We start from the raw sequence: 6,043 nt of genomic DNA, 5'->3' as shown, positions 1-6,043 counted from the left end.
CATGAGCAGTTAGTGTAGTTATTGTGGAGTGAAAATCCAAATATTCCTCGTAACAATAGACCTGTCACATTTGGTCGTGGGTGGGTCCGCCAGCTGAAAAACGTTCACATGTGCAGTCAGCGTAACAGAAAACAATGATCTGATACAAACAACTCCTGATATTATATCAACACACACATTTTTTGTAACAGCAATCCGACATAAATCTCTGCACAACCAGTTTTCCTAAACTGGATGCTTGCATCAGGACTAAAGGTCATAGTCACAGAATGACTGTGCACTTTCTACTATGTGGGGTGGGGGGAATTAAATAATTAAATATAATTAAATTGTCAGATATCTTATTGGCTTTAGACCCACTGTGGATAACGTTTAAAGCTGGTTTGACATAAACTGATACATTAAGCTTCGACTTTTTAATCTTTAAATCATAGTTAACAAATAATACTTTATTCCAGTTTTCTTAGGTACACTGATGTTTGGACTTTTCACTGTTCCCCTGAAATTATCACCATGACTTAGCAGATCATCTCTCTTTTCTGTCAGCTTTCCAACATGGCTGATAACTCAGAGTTTATTTGGATAGAGGTGTAGAAATCTCCGGCTTCACATGGCTAATAAATCCATGTGTGTCTGTGTTTATCTGTTTGATGTGTATTTAGTGTTGTTTTCTTCTGTTAATGATTATTTAATATGTGAGTTCACGCACTGATGTGTGCAGTTTCAAGGAGATGTTTACCTCACTGCCACAGACAGGTAGGTAACTCACCTGGTAACACCTGGACCAGGCTGATGCATAGGACTCAGCACAGTGCGGTATCATTACACAGTTTTACCAAAACTCTCAAAATGTCTGTCAAAAGGGTGACATCTACTGGCCAAATCCTTGGTACTGCATTTGAATGGTCGGATTAAATCAGACACTGTGGTAAAAACATCTTGCTGCTTTATCTCTGCTATGAAAGGCCAATATTGTGTCAAGATGTCTGATGATTTTTTTTTCACAGTTAATAATTTTGTGTAACAAGCAGTTTGATGGATCAACTGTCCAAAATGTGAAGAAGATCAGTTTCCAGTGACAAAAACAAGGAAAAGCAGCAAATATTGGAATTTAAGAAGATAGAGCCACAAAATCTTTTGCATATTTGCTTTACAACTGACTCAAATAATCAATCAATTACCAAAATGGTTGCAGAGTAATTTTCTGTCTATTTCAGCTCCACTTAAAAATGTCAACAGATTTGATTTAAACACTGTAAGTTTTGGATTGGAGCATGAAAGTACATGACCACGTTTTCCAGTAGTATGCCTTAGAAAAACAGAAATCGTGTATGGATTAACCAAAACTACTGACTGAACCAAGAAGCTGACTGAGAAAATATGTTTTCAGGGCCTTTAAAATCAAGCCCATCAGTTCTGTTTGATAAGGGAACAAAGACGAAGTGAAATTAAATTCTGATGTTTTGTTCTTGTTGCAGCGGCCATGGTCAGGCAGCAGTGGAGTCTCTGGGTTCAGAGGGACTGAAGGCTGGACATCAACGACCTGAACAGCATCACCACCGCTGCTGCTTACTTCAGAGAGAAGTATGGAGGAGTGGGCGTCCTCGTTAATAATGCTGGGATAGCATTCAAAGGTAGGAGTAGAATGATATAATGAGCTATCATACTACACTAGAGCCACACACTCAAGAATGTTAACATATGTTAATATTACTACTTGTTCTCTCCAGTGGCAGATGAAACTCCTCTTGCAGTCCAGGCAGAGGTGACCCTCAAGACAAACTTCTTCGCCACCAGAGACATGTTGACTCACTTCCTGCCGATCATCAAAGCGGGAGGTATGGACACAGAACTGGACCAAGTCTATTGTCTGCGTACTTGCTGGCTTCATAAACAGCTCAGTGCGCAGCCTGCTTTGGTTTTTCAAAAAATTGTCAGAATTTACCGGAGGTTGTGCGACTCAACATCACAATTTGAGAGTTTGTTTGGTCTTGATTCAGAAAAATTAAATAGACAAGGTTTTTTTTGAAAAAGCTACAGTTAAAAAATTATGTCAGTAAAATATGTAATCTCAAAACTCTAAAACCTAAACGTGCTGTCTCTGATGTCTTTGTAATTCATCATCTCACCAAAGCTGCTGCTTTAAAAACACAATAAACTGTAGAACAGCCCAGCCCAGCACATAAAGACATAATTCTCAAGTTCATGGTTTTCACAGAATTTAGCAGCTGATGGATAAAAAAGCCAAACTATAGATACTCAAATTATTCCAGGGTACACTGAGATATGTGCTTTTTCTACAATGCGTTGGTTTCTCATTAAGACATCACATTGCTTTTGTGTCAAAAACAGTTACTGAAATCAAAAACACTGTCAAAATGCAAATGGAAAACGACAATAGTTGTGAAAAGACACACACTACATACAATATAGATATAAAGGTTAAGACAAATGTAGGTTTCCTTGCAGTACAACGTTTAACAATATAACATGCACCTAGTAATTCTACTTTATGGACACATTTATGGAGAGAGATGTCGTGACTCACACACACAGCCATCAATAAATAACAGTCTCCATAAAGAGATATTAATAGAGCTGACATATGGCATAAACATGGAATTATTTATGAGCAACATGTGTGTTTGTTTGTGTGTTGTTCAGTGAGATAGCTGTGTAACTAGCCAAGCACACAGATAACCCCAGATTAATCTGATCTGAGAACAGGTGTCGTTGTAACCTAACATTGTTAGGGGACCAGATTTTAAGATTTTTTAGTCTTAGAATATCCAACGTGTGTGACGTGTGTAATCTCAGGTAAACTCCTGCAACCCTCCACATTCCCGTAAACATTACCGATGACTTTAGGGTCCTCGGATGCAGCACTGCTTTCATTGTGTTTATTTCTTTGCAAATTATAAGAGGAGGAAAAAACCAAAGACCCTTTTTACCAATATCACTTATTTCGCTGTGGCCAAATGTAATTTTGATTTTGCCTCGAGGTGTTTTGTATCATTATCCACCTCCAAACTGTGTTAGACATATACGTGTGCCTGGATTTTGATGTTTCTCCACGGCCTGAAATCCCAGTGCCCAGAGCACTTGTTAATGCCATGTGCAAAGAAGGTCAGAGAAGAAAATCTCATTCATATTGTTGTTGGAGTGATAAGAGCATGATTTGTACAGAAACATTCCTGTGGAAATCCAGATTTTTCTGCTTTATCTCTCACGCTTCGCTCTTTGTCTGTTTTAAGAGTTTGAGTCAATAACACAGTACACTGTATGAGGCTGTGTAGAGCTCATATATTCTGTGTGTGTGACTGTGGGAGTTGTAGTCCTGTCAGACAAGGCTAAAGCCCTGATTACCTTGTAGATAAAACAAATCCACGCAGCGAGAGAGAGAGAGAGAGAGAGAGAGAGAGAGAGAGAGAGAGAGAGAGAGAGAGAGAGAGAGAGATGGCCAGAGACAGAGGGAGAGATGATAATCCTCTAATCCCTGCTGTCTGCCGAGGGAAACCCCATCACACGCTTGCTTTGATAATCATAGTGACGGTGGTTATCATTGGCTGTAATTGCTGCAAGAGCATTATAATTACTTTATTGATCCTGCTGTGGGGAATTCCCTCGGAGCTGAAACACAAGTGATACGATATACAGAGTAATCAATACACACCAGCACTGTCCACATGTAGCACAGAATGAGATTTGAGGGGAAACTGCTCAGTTAGATACTTTGCATAATTTATATTTTGTGTGAGGTTTTTCAGACAAAAATAAGACTTAATAAGCTTATTGACCTCAGCAGTTAATTACTGGATGTTTTAAACTTTTTACTGTTTACTGTCTTTTCAAACTATGCAAGTAGTTTTTACCAGACCACCTTTTTTATAGGATGCTTGTATTATACTCTATTGTTTGTTTTATATAAATTTATTAACATTTGCAACTGCAAAATGAATGGATTACTGTAGGAGAATCTATTATTCATGATTTATTCATCAGTTATAATGTAAGTAAGCCATTAATGAAGGACCATGAGTTTCTCAAGTTAATTAATGCCTTTAAACCTCTAATAAATGGAGACTTAAAGTGATCTCCCATGAAGACATGGACTTGTCATGACTCTACAGATTAAATACAATAGTTGCAGTGACTTTTCTGATAATCCCTTTGCAGTCTGCTGTTGTCCTCTTCTGATCGGTTCTCTTGGCAGCGTGTGAGGACGCAGCCACAGACACTAATCCCAAAAATCGCAAGAATCTTGTCACAAATATTAAGACTTAAGCTTTTAAACACTTTCTAAACTGTTCTGTGCATTTTTATTTCTGTTCCTCACAGCCTGGGGTTATTTGACCCAGAGTAAACCCAAACCCAAATGCTAATTATATCTGTTTTTATTTTTAGAGAACAGAAATTTCTAACCTTCTTAACCTGTCGGAAATTATTCAGACATAGATTTGTGCTATATCCAAGTATGTGGTGTCAAGCTGATGAAAATTAAAACAATAATTAAAAATTTGATTCTTTACCTAATGATTAATGGACGTCATGACCACAACTTTCATCCTCCAGGACATAGCTGTGCGTCACACATACATGAGCTATGAGGTGCTTCTTGTGTCATGACGCTAACCTGACGCCACCCTTTTGTGTGTCTTTAATCCAATAGAGATGAAGAAAAGTCAAAGGTTGTTCTAAAGTTTGTTCCTTCTGATGGATGAGTTTTTTGTATGAATGGAACAAACACAATATCTCACGTAAATGAGTGAGATCTAAAGGTGCTGGTAGTTGTTACCTTTTGAAGGTAAGCTAGCTTCAGCACATTTATTGTTTAGATGTCAGAGTGCCATCAACCTTGAATGAGCATATTCTCAAAATAGTCCTTTAAGTGCATTGATGCCTCAGAGAAAGTAGGTCCAGTTCATCTTCAGAGGGCTCAACAGTGGCCATCTTCCATATCTTCCCCTCTTTCAGAAGGTTAATTTGGGTGCTCAGGTGAGGTCCTTTCACTCTGCCCTCTCTCTTCTGTGGTTTTCCAAAGGAAACTGATGGTGTTTGTTTGGGCCTAACCTTTGAGCCCCACCCCCTTCAGACTGACGCTTGTCAGCATCACTTTAGGCATGTAGAGGTCTGGTTTCATGCTCTCTCGCTCAGTGTTGCTGCAATTTGTACTGTTCACCACTGGATGTCAGTAAAGCAGTACATCACGTTACAGATCTTTGTAGATGCTGCTCACGAAAGACTCCTGTTCCCTGCATTTTAATACCTTTCCCCTCTGCATTTGGTGTCTCGGCATGATCTTCCTGCTTCCCCCATTCTGCCTCTCTGTTAGCTGAAGTCAAACGTTGATTAAGCAACATAAATAGACATTATGCAGCCAGTGACTGTGTGTACAAGAAACATCTATTGGTGTGTGTTCTTGAATGACCTTTATCAAATTGTGACATCCTCAGAAGGATGAAAATGTAAGACTTGGAGTCATTTTAGGTCAGCTGCCATTTATACCTATATAAGGATTGTTGTTTCATGTTTGAATTTAGCTCATGTTAGGTTGAGGCTAAGGGTTAGTGATTAAATGTCAGATTAAATGTCATGTTTATATGTCAAGAAAGAAATCTAAGTCCATAAAATACAAGACAACAAAAGAAAAATCTTGCTTTTGTGCCATTTTGTGCCGGCTCCTCTCCAACAAATGTGCACACCCAGATTTTTTTCTTTTTCTGCTCTCTTGCAGGGACATAAACGTAACATCAAAGTCAGTAGCTGCTACACAGAGGGAATGTTGAACCAAAATGACAGGAAGGCTGCGTGTCCACTCCCGAGACCTGTCCTTACAGGACCAGCTCCTTTTTTCTTCTGCTTTGTCTTGGAAAAGACATCGTGCTGACACAAGATACAGCTGAGTGTCTTTTGAGCCCTGAAATGTAGAGGGAAAAAAAAAAAATCACAACATCTGCAGGGGATGCTCTTCAGTGTAAAACAGACAGCAGGGAGCAGGTTTTTAGAACAGAAGAAGTTTGAACATGTCTGAAGTTGCAGGAAA

General features: G+C 38.9%; 1 pseudogene; it reads left to right on the top strand.

The window, feature by feature from the left end:
- Positions 1 to 555: 555 nt before the first annotated feature.
- LOC121189892 lies at positions 556 to 5,742 on the top strand (annotated as a pseudogene).
- The last annotated feature ends 301 nt before the right edge of the window (positions 5,743 to 6,043 follow it).

Source organism: Toxotes jaculatrix, chromosome 11 (genome assembly GCF_017976425.1).
Source record: "Toxotes jaculatrix isolate fToxJac2 chromosome 11, fToxJac2.pri, whole genome shotgun sequence".
NCBI lineage: Eukaryota > Metazoa > Chordata > Actinopteri > Toxotidae > Toxotes > Toxotes jaculatrix.
The sequence above is the reverse complement of the archived record's forward strand: the minus strand, read 5'-3'. Positions and strand labels throughout refer to the sequence as shown.